At 46.1% G+C, this 11,350-nt stretch overlaps 1 long non-coding RNA gene across 1 annotated transcript; it reads left to right on the top strand.

Moving 5' to 3' along the window:
- Positions 1 to 6,820: 6,820 nt before the first annotated feature.
- LOC147246868 (uncharacterized) lies at positions 6,821 to 10,765 on the top strand. Its single transcript, XR_015109819.1, has 3 exons — positions 6,821 to 6,885; positions 6,973 to 7,127; positions 10,315 to 10,765. It is a non-coding gene; the product is annotated as an uncharacterized LOC147246868 (long non-coding RNA).
- Positions 10,766 to 11,350: the final 585 nt, after the last annotated feature.

Here is an 11,350-nt window from a genome sequence, read left to right as displayed (position 1 = left end):
TGCCTCTCCTAATGTATGCTCCCCGGCAACTGAGCATTACTGGAGCATGCTGGGAGAACAGAACAGGGCTGAATCCACGGGGAGCTGGGGGGCATGGAGTGCCTTTATCCCACAGCCGTCTACCGTGTAGAGCCTGGTGATGTGAATGTGGCCTTTTTTTATGTTCTACAAAGTAACTACAAAGTTTTCTCTTCTGCCAGTTTTTTAAGCGATGCATAAAATAGTGCCGTTCGGATAACTGAGGCAAATTTCAGGTCGCATTTGGAGTTCTGAAATCATTCGCAGGCATTATGTTCCCGAGTAAAAAAAGTTCAGCATTTCCTGACAGAACTGGGACGAATGTAGAGGGGAAGTCTAAGTAACTAAAAAAACTAAATTATTACTAGCAAGTGTGGGGTGTTTACAGCCCCCCCCCCTCCCCAAAAAACATGAACGGTGGAGGGATCTGTTTTAACACCTGATGCAACTTCGTCCACAAATCGCAGTCATTTACCAGAAGATCAATTGCTGCATTCTTGTGAGGGGCTGGGAATCAATGAGAAATTAGCATATATTAGGCTTAGTTGAGGAAAACAATCAATCCTTCAATAAAGCAGTTGGAGTGCTCTCAAAATGGTAAATAAGAAGTGCTAATGAGCAACGAATTTAAAAGTCAATGAGCAATCATGGCCGAGTCAACCCGCAGCAGACAGCACGGAGGGGCGCGCAACTGTTTTTCACTCACACTTCAGTTCAGGTCCCAGAGTTTTAGAAGCGACGAAGCAGACGGGACGTTTTCATCAGTCCTGCTGGTTTGTTTGTGAGCGTGTTGACCAAAAGCTGGGTGAAGAGGCGTGGCCATTATAAGGTTGGACTTGTTCATTTTTAGTTCATTTTCCACCAATTTTGAGGTTATTTGTTCAACAGACCAGGATTGAAATTTAGTCCAGATTTAACCCCAACAGGCAGGTGGGTGAGCAGAGGAGGCAGCATGGAGGAACGTGGAATAACGGTGGATAGCAACAGTTCTTGGACACGGGGAAGTCAGTTGGCTGGATAAAGAAGTAGTCAAGACAAGCGGGTACGAGCCGAGGGAGAGGTGGGGTTCTGGTGATGCAGGCTGGCCAGGAGCAGATGGTGATCAGGTGTCAAACCTGCTGTCCCAGGTGATCCGGTAACTTCCCAGTGCCGTTGTTTCCCACATAAAGGTCACCGACACCTGGATTCGTGTGTGAAGCAGCAGGTTGTCGGTTAAGTCGGATGTGAAGCCGTTTCTTTTAACCACAGCTGATTTTTTTCTCATCATTTGAGGGTTTTTTTTGCTGCCTCGACAAACGTCAGTCAAACCCAAAGTTAAAAAAGAAGGAAAGACGTAAGAAAGACGCTGACAGGACGAGAGCGCCATCACTGGATGCTCGCGAGCGGTTCAGACCTTCTTACTGCTTTTCAATCAAATGTAATCAATGTCCTCTGTCGTGGTGAATTATAAATAACATGTTGGTGTTACGCGTTGCAGTTTCTTCCTCCCATGTTTCCTCCTGACCCACTTCCGTATTATCTTGCCACTTTTTATAAGCTACATCAGAACAAACAGGCGTCTGCTTCATATGGAATCTTGCTTCCCTGTTAGATTGTAGTGAGGACGGAGACTTCTCCAGCCGCGGACATGCAGCTTTATCTCCTTTTTTTAGCCGTGCAGTCAACAGAAGCAGGCTTATTTTTCCTGCCTGTGATATCACTGGTCTCCTGTTTCATATCTTTAATCTGTTACTGTAAGCAAACAGAAACTAAAGGAGGCCGGGCTCGGCGAACGGTCAACTATTTGTCTTTCAAGGGCAAGTGGGAAATATGAAACGCTGTGCAGCAGCATTCAGTGATCAGGTTTCAGTGTTTACAGCGATTCATGGACTGAGCTGTTGAGGCGGCAGTAACAGAGAGCACCATAGGGAAGCTGAGGGAAGCCTTCCCTCCCAGGGCTCCTGGCTCTCTGTTTATCACCCCCACCGTGCTGAAGCCCCCTGATTAGGCAGAGAGGGTTTTTTCATCCTCAAATGTTTTCCCCCACTACTGCTCTTTATGAAATAAGAATAAATTGAACTGCAGGCTAAAGCCCTTTCTAAGCCTCCTAGTAATGGGCACTGGAGGAAAAAATATTGCTTTTTCCATATACTGAAACTCCCAGGGGTTTTACTTAACTTGTTATGGAAAGGTCAAGTCTCGCAGGAGCCGAGATGTAAAGACAGCAAAGAGAGACGGTTTTCAATGAATGTCAACTAAATTTGCTTACTGCTGCAAACGTAGAAACGATTCCACGGCGCTGGGTGGAAACAGTCAGACAGCTTCATATTCCACAGGGCTCTGGATAATAACTCCTATCAATAATCAAATGTCAAAGAAGAGCCATGAAGCTGGAACAGATATTTCATCCTTTATAGAGAATACGTATATTTCCTTTTTGTTTTTTTTAACTGAACCTGTTTGAGCATCACTTGACAATCTAAGATATGAATGAAGATCGTGATTGAAAGACACGGCTTGGGGTGGAACTGTCTAGAACCAGGGAACCAGTGAGCGATGCAGGGAACCAATCAGCAATGCAGGGGAACCTGGGAACCAGTGAGCGGTGCAGGGAACCAGTGAGCGGTGCAGGGAACCAGTGAGCGGTGCAGGGAACCAGTGAGTGGTGCAGGGAACCAGGGAACCAGTGAGTGACGCAGGGAACCAGTGAGCGGTGCAGGGAACCAAGGAACCAGTGAGTGACGCAGGGAACCAGTGAGTGATGCAGGGGAACCAGGGAACCTGGAGAGTTCACACACATGATGATGAGGGTCACCAGTCCACTACCAGGTGAGATTAACAGATGAACCAGATACGTTGTAGGTCAAAAACACGAGCAAGAGATTATAATCCATCATCTGAAGGGGGAACAATGAGGGCAGTGTAGTGTTGGGATTATTCACAGGGTTAATCGCCAACAAGACACAGGTGACTGAGATTAGGGTGATCAGGTGATCAGGAAGTCGAAGCGACACCAGCACACAAAACCTGGAGGGTGACAAGGAAGTTTGACAGCGATGCTTCAGGTGTCCAGAGGCTCTGAGGTGAACTGCAGTTCGTTACGTAGTCAGAACTAAACGTGTAAAAATGTTTATTGAGTTCGTAAAAAAGCTGCTGCCGGTGTGTGAAATCATAACTGGAGGGTTGGAGGTGCAGGACCTGTGCTGTAGTGCCGATGAACTCACACACAGGTGACTGAGCCCTGTAGACTCAGGAGGGTCTCTGTCAAAGGGGCGTGTCCTCACCTCCTCCTTTTGCATTTATGCTCCTAGTAAAGCTTCTAGGCCCCACAGGCCGTCCATGGGTCCAGAAGAAAAACAGGCCAAAACATTTTGGGTGTCCAAGTGCTCCAAACGGAGACTGGATGTAGGGTTTCTATCGAACGTGGTGCAGTTTTGGTCCAGGAGCCGGTGAAGGATTCAGTGGTGTTTCTGCTACCGTGCTGTTAGCTGCTGTCTAATCTAGAAAATAAGATGGATGAGGTGGAAAATGAACTTTGTTACCATGTTATTTGTGTTGCAGCAGTGTCAGTGACAGTGGGAGAATATCCTCTGAGGTGGCGCGGATCCATTGAGTCTCAGATCATGGATATAGACCGGATTTGTTTTGTGTACGTCTTTATGGAACGTGACCTCTGGCGCCCTCAGGGCTTTGGAGATGAAAAGACTGAGGGTCTCCTTAAAATTCATCAGAGAATACGCGCGGACGTATTATTCACCATTTCAGTGGCATGTGATCGCTGAAAACAGCTGAAACGCTTTTAAGACTGGACACAAAATGCAAATGTGGTTATTTTCAAGGTTACACTGGTCTTCAAGATTAAAAGACAAACGTGCGATGCTGGACCTGCTAATACGCATCGGCACATCAACGGGTTCAACTTTAGTGCCATAATAATCAAGTGGTATTCCAAGCACCAGACGACCCCCCCGTGAATCCAGCATCCACAAGTTGGTTTCTCTCCCGTGATGTCTGACCTTTTTCTATCAGCGTTGCAGCAGATTAGTCATGTGGGGGATTGAAGAGGAGACGCTTCCTCCCGGCAGCTCCACGACCTCCCGTTCCCCCTCTGTTGTCTCGTCTCACATCAGCTTACCTTTTTGATCTCACCCGATTCTTATTTCACACCTCGTGGGCATGCAGAGCTCCTTCGCCTCCACGTTGGCAGGGATGAGAGGAAGTCTGCTTTCTAATCAGACTCCTGGTGGACTGAAGTCATGTTGGGGCTTGTTACAGCTATGATGTGAGATCTTGACCTCTCAATCAGCCACTCTGACTGGAGTTGTTGTCACAGTCCAGAAACAATAGGCTCAGCTGCTCATGGGGGTTTGGTCAGAAGCCTCCACTATGGTGGGGTTACACTCTGAAGAAGGCGATAATTGGGTTGCAGCATTTCAAAATAAAACCATTTTTCTGCCTATGCCTAGTTCACACCCACTTCCCAATAATTGTCCAGTGTTTGATGCCGTTCCTCTGAACCGCTCCTCATTTTATTCTACTCCAGTTTGTTTGTGGCAGCAGTGACGATGTGAGACTTTAGTCCTAAATGTTTCACACAGTCAGAATTTTTCCTCAGGCGATCTTTGGTACCCAAAGCTCCAAATTGGCTGTTAGTAGATGAGTCTCACACTGAGATCAAGCAGCAAAGAAAAGTCAGCACGTCTCTCTCAAAATTGCCAATTTTTATATCAAGAAATCCAAAATTGCAGATTGAAAAGAGGCTTTAACAAGACCTCATCACAAACATGCTCATCAGCCTCTGATCTATTGGTAAAACCCGTCATTTTGAAAGCGGTAGTACTGGAATATCCATGTGCTGCTAATCAGTGGTGCCAGGTTGGTCGGTGTCATTTCCTTTTTCACTCACAGTCGCTTTGTTTGCCAGTTGCTCTGTTGGCCAGTTGCTCTGATTGCCCCTCCAGATTTGTCCTGCAGGTCCAGGGAAGTGAACTGGAGGCCACAGGCAGCAGTGAAGGCCTTTGAGGGCGAGGCTGCAGGGTCTAATTGTGGCTTCGCAGCTCAGAACTGCGATACATGATTATGTTTGTTTAAGTTTAGTGGGCAGTTGCTGGCAAAGCCATTGAGAGCTGGTTCAGAAGGGTCACATGATTCAGGCAGTTGTTGATGGCAGAGCGGCAGGAGCGGTGCCTCGTGCGGCTTCATTCCACAAGGAAAGATGACAACAGTGACTTCCTCTCAGAGGCTTTGTAAATTTCCAGTCCAGCTTTTGGTTAGTTTACACACACAATTTAATAATTTACGCAGCAGTAGCGTGTCAGTATTCAGTTTAATCCCGTACTTGATTCGTCACACTGATGTTGGCCCTGCAGAAGTCTGAGGAGTCGCGTTTACGCCGTGCAAACTTAAACTCTTCATAGGAAAAGAGAGAGAATTAAGTTTTATCATCTCCTTTGACAGTAAAACTGCAGCCGTGCTGACGTTTTGTTGATTGGATGTAAAAAATTGCCACCTTGCTGACAGTTTGCTTGCTGGGTCTGACTGTTTCATATTAATCAGTTCTTCTTCACTGTTCCACAAACGTTAGACGCCAGTGTGAATGAAACCGTAAGGCGAGGAGCAATCCATGGTGCTGTCAGCCACTGCAGGTGAAAAAAAACAAACACAGAGGAGCAACTTCACAAAGTTCCGTTGTAAATTCCTGGAATATCCACTAATCTGGCTTCTGTTTGGACCCAGAAAACTGATCTGGAATGGATCGTTTCATTGATTCCAGCAGCATCTTAGCAATTGCCACCCCTAGTAAAGCACATTGATGGTTTTTTGAGTGTTATTTATGGCTGTCTGAACAACTTCCCCCCACATGTCAGTAGGAGCAGCGTTGTTCCCGCCTCAGCTGCTCCGGCTAGCAACCGTTTCATACCAATGAAACAACATCGTGGTCTTTGGCAGAAAATGAGCTGCAAATGCAAAACTGTAGCAAAGTGACCTGAATCAGTGTTTGCATGGTAACCAGGAGACGGCATAAAAACGTGAATCCAGGAGAATGTGAGGGTACAGAGCATTACTGCATGCTATTTTTAGACGGCAGCCCGCCGCCCTTCCACTGGTGCCGCCATCGGAGCGGAGAGCAGCAGCAGTGTTCTTCCCTCTCAACGTGGATCTCCCCGCCTGTGAATCCCAGCAGCATCAAAACATCCTCCCTCCCTCCCTCTGCTCTCTCAGCCTCGCTCTTCATATCCTTGACTGTGCCTCACTCTTCCTCCCCTCCCTCCTCTTCCTCGTTACACAACCCCCCCCCCCCCCGCCTCATAGTCAGAGACAGATAATCAATATCCATGGTTCTGCGTTCCAAGTTGTATCGACTTTGTTTTTCAGGAAGAGTCCATAAAGAGCCATTGGGGAGGCTCTGTCACTGCCTGTTCCATCCCCTGACATTAAAACCTCCTTCACTGCCGACAAAGACGAGAAGCCGCAGATGAGCTCGGCCTGCCTGCGTGACCACCGGAATACCAACCACAGCAGATAAAGACGCCGGCGCCACTTTCCACCTGTGAGAGGCAAGTTTCCACTTTGTAATGAGAATACAAATGACGGGTATCCTGCAGCCGGAGGAAACATGCAGGGGTGGATGTTTCGATGCCTCTGCTTAGACAAATCTGCTGAGTGACTCGTACACGCAGCAGCGAGCAGGACGTGTCTATAATACGCCTGCGTCAGGTGCCCAGATTGGGATTGTAGATTAACATCAGTAACGGGTCAAAGTTGACTAAATAACCCTGGAACATTCACCTGACAACATTATCCTTTACCTCTTTTCCTGTCAGCACTCTTGCATGGCCGTCACTCCTCCCTGTGGGTATGAAAACGCACGAGACGCCGGAATTCCATGTAATCTAGAATTTTTTTTTTTTAACATCGTTTGGTTTTTGTGTAAACAAGCAAAGCCTCCTAATGTCAGGTTTGTTCTTGCAGCAGTTTTGCAGAATCTCTGCGTAAAAGGGGCAAGAAGACAAGTCGGCTCTTCAGAAAGCACAGATGGCGTGTTTTTATTTGTGAAGTAGCTGCATTGAGCTGCAGTGGAACAGACTCGGATGGAGCTGAGCTGCTGGAGGATGCTGAGTCAGCGTCAGGTACGCCTACACCTTCATCTTCATCTGTGAGACGGTGGTTCATGGGTAATTTTCACTACTAACGTACTCAGATTAGCAGTTTAGCCAACATTGTTGACAGGTTTGACACACTTACTAATAATACATAATTCACTTGTCATTCGTGTGTTAACACCACAACCCGTCACTGCACGAGCTCAAAGTTTGATTTGATTTTTATTATTTTCTTTTCAATTCTGGTAAAGTTGATACATGTTAAACCATGAAAACTCACTCATTTTATATTGTAATATTAGCAGAGTACAAACTGTCTCCACTTTAGTTTGATTGAAGTACAAATACTGTACTGGGCTCTTTGCACGTCTCTCCTATGCATACGCAATACTTCACCAAAAAAAGTATAAGTTGCCTTTTAATAACTCAAATAATTTTATAATTGATTAGAATTACTTGGATGAAATATCCTCAGAATCACACATAATCAGTATGAAGCTGTTAGGTGAGCTCAGAGTACTTGTAGTAAAAAGGATGACGCTGTGTGTTCAGTATCACTGTGAATACTACAGAAGTACTTCACAGCACTACTGCTGTAATGTTGAGGTGTCAGTCAATGGTCCCAGTGTGTCTGAGCAGATAAACTCGCAGGCTGGAACACAACGAGCGCTTCAGAGGCGTCATGAGAGGGTTTATGATCAAACAGAACTGCAGTAATATTTGATGATGCGGCGTCTGACCTGTGTTCCTCGTCTGGTTTTGGTCATCAGCTATAATGACGAAGTCGACTTGTTTTATTGTAAACTGCGTAAAATCACCGAGCCTCAGTAAAGGCTCCATTTACCCGCAAGTGAAAACAATAGCGACAAAGTGGTGTGTGAGGCAGGAAGGTACTGGAATCCATGCTGCCCTGGGAGAAATCCGGGGAAAACGCTGGTTAAAAGCAAACAAGCGTGGCGGAGTGGAGACTAAAAAGTCTCCATGAAGTAGGAGGGAAGTCTAAAGGTGGATGATAAGGACAGAATCTTGTCAGCTGAAACACAAGCCTGATATTTTAATGAATGAAACAAACAAGTCCCACTCGATCATCTGTAGAGCAGCAGGAGAAGTTCTCGCTGATCCCAGGCTGTTGTCTTTCAGCGTCTCTCCTCCCACTCACAGCTCACGTCTCATCAGGCAGCCCTGGAAGGGCCTGTGTCTAATACGAGCCCAGCCTGCTGCTCTGATAATATTCAGGAGCCACGTATGTAGGAAGACTCACTCGTCTTTCACAGCGAGGATGCAGCGATCGTGGAGACAGATGTGGTCACAGTACAGAGACGAGATAAGTCCCATCAGCCTACGTCTTGCCTATAGTGAACATGTAGGATAATCCCATTAGGAGGAGGCCACAGCTCCTGGCTGTCATAATGACGGGGGAATGGACCAGGTGACAAAGCTTTGAGGATAAGAGAGGATCATGTTAATTAGCTTTAGCATGCGATGCAGCGGATATACACAAGCGTTTGAAGGGTCGCTTTTACTCACCTAAAAAACACAGAACATGATTCATCCGCAGGAAGTGTAGGTGTGCGCTCGCAGGAGTGGTGCGCCGGGGCGGCCACGTACGAGGTGTTTGTCTTCTGGTAATGAAGGCTCACACTGGCACACCAGCCGGTGGACCTCCTCCTGGTGATGCGCACCTCAGGAGATCAGCTTTGACTGCATCTATTAATCATCAATCAAACTTAATTTTCTAACACAGCCGTTTCTTAATTCCTCCCAGAGAGTTGGCGCATGATATTTATGGGGACTGAATGGATTCCTCGTGTGAGAGCTCCAGCTCAATGTGCTATTGGCTATAATTAGATCAGCTTCAGCACATTGGAAACGTATTACTGACTTAATACAAGGTGCGTGTAGAGTTTTGTGCCGTGTGTTTGGAAACGTGCTCTTGGATTCCATTTTGAATGACCTTGTTTCAGCTTGCCTGCCTCTGTGAAATCAATATCCTTTGTCCAAATTAGAATGTGCGAGCACTGGTGAGAATTTGCTTATTGCATTTGAAAAAACATCATTTCATATCGCTTGAAACCTGAGAGGCCGAGTCGTCCGGTTATGGGCTCCATCGGCCCTGATGGCATTAGTTCTCACCTTTGTTGCAGGGAAGGAATTGCTACGTGTCTGGCAATATATCTAAAAATATATTGTAATATTTTATACCTAACATAAAAAAAAGATGTATGCAATATGAGATTCATTACTTATTCTGGCTCACAGGTCCCAGTGAGGCGTGGCGGGACAGTAATCCATACTGTAATATCTTTTTATTAACGCCTCTAACGGGGCTCCATTAATAACAAACCTTGTTGCACCGATTGGAAAATAAGATCAGCTGGATATTAGAAATGTTCCCCAACTCTTCTATAATTGACTGCTCTGCTTTCAGTTTTGAAGCATCCCTCTATAATTCCATTTTTTCCAGTAGCTTCTTGCAGGAATAAATCAGCAACTCACCTGGAAGGCGGGTCACATGGCAGGTCGTGTCAACGCCTCACAAGCGATTTAGTCATCGTTTAGGCTTCGGTGCAGAATAATTCTCCCCCCGTGTTTGGATGCTTCGCGTGTGCCGTTGCAGCAGCTCAACATGTGATTCATGCAAACAATGTTCTTCATTATCAGCTCGATAGCAACATTTATTTCAGGTTTTTTTCTGTAACCTGCAGTGATGAGCACTGTATGACAAGTTAAAAAAAACAACAACGCCGTATTTAATGAAAATACGCACTAATTTAAAAGAAGTTTGGCGACTTTTTGGGGAAATATATCGACTTTGTATCCTCCTTTCAGACGAACATGAGGATTAGCAGCGCTAGTTAGCTTAGCACAATGACAGGTAGTGGATGGGCAGGTTAGCATACCTGTAGGTTGGGGTGTATTCAGGTTCAGGATGGTGGTTTGTCCAGAGGTCATCTTCCTCCTCCCCCTCCTCCTCATCTGGACCATGGATGGTAGCGGCGGCGCTCTTGAGGTGCTGCTCCACTGAGGAGAGTAGATTTATCCGACTCTAAAGGTGTAAAGTCATAATTGCAAAATGGCAAAACCAGTTCGGAGAAAAGTGTATTCGATGACTTTGATGAAGGTTCAGTCCTCTTTCCACGATTTCCTTAAGAAGCAAGTGTGAGAGGACCAAGTTCTTGAATATATTCACTAAATATAAATCTTCTGTTATCAGTTATGAGTGTCGGACCATTTAGTACCACATGAGCTGGGCCAGAGTGGATCCACCTCATCAGACCGGTTTAAATAAATCTTCTGTGACCGCTTCAAAGTCACTGGCCACGGTCAAAGTGGAAGGATGGAGGGAGTGACCACCGGGACAGAGTGCTGACTCAAGCCAGCGGCGGGACGCTGCAGCCGGCCGCGACGTCTTAAAATATCCGCTCTGACCTTCCCTCCGGACGCGCATCCAAATCAGAGATGATTTACCAACCTGGAGGAGAATCACGCCGCACAAGGACGTGGAATTGAGCGGGTCTGTGGTTTGACTTTGACCAACTACACAGTGACGATAGATTTTGTTCTACACCATGAAGGGTGACTCATCACCTGCTATATTCCATTAAGATGAGACTAGGAACACAACAGTCATTTGCAACCACAATGAATGCACAGGGAAGGTAAATGTAAGGAAAACCTGTCTGTGGAACTCAGCAGCGCCGCGGCTCACATCCTCTTACAGGACCATTAAAATACATCAACGCCTCTCTGAAACCAGTTCAATAAAACGGAACATTGTAATCATCATGGAGGGAGGTTTTCTCTTTCTTTAGTCTTCAGTGTTTCTTTACTCAGGTTTGAATGTTTGTGTGTGCTGCCAGGATGTGATTGCTTTTCTCACAGGAGACATTTTGACAAGGCACAGCAGGAAAAGCGCCGGCGATACACGTATAATAACATTTTCAATGCCTCACTGTCACACTGTGATTGCTCACTTGATAGACCTGTAGTGTTTTGTTTTGCTACATTTTGCTGTAACAAGATTCTGCTCTATTGCATATGTTATGTGGACCTGTGCTTACGGAGTGGCCACTCTCCTGTTTAATGAAGATCTCAGGTAGAAAATCTCCAGACCAGCCAACAAAATGACCACTGACACACCGCCACTGAACGTCAGCTCTGGCATTTGGACAAATGGAAACACATTTGTAGCCGTGCACATTTGTGGCGATCAAGGTCCTGAGAAGAGGACTGATAACGTAACGTGCTAT

The sequence above is a fragment of the Aulostomus chinensis genome, chromosome 17 (genome assembly GCF_037954235.1).
Source record: "Aulostomus chinensis isolate RoL2024-O1b breed Wild chromosome 17, RoL_Achi_v1.0, whole genome shotgun sequence".
Classification (NCBI taxonomy): Eukaryota; Metazoa; Chordata; class Actinopteri; order Syngnathiformes; family Aulostomidae; genus Aulostomus; species Aulostomus chinensis.
This window is presented reverse-complemented; position numbering and strand designations above follow the sequence as displayed.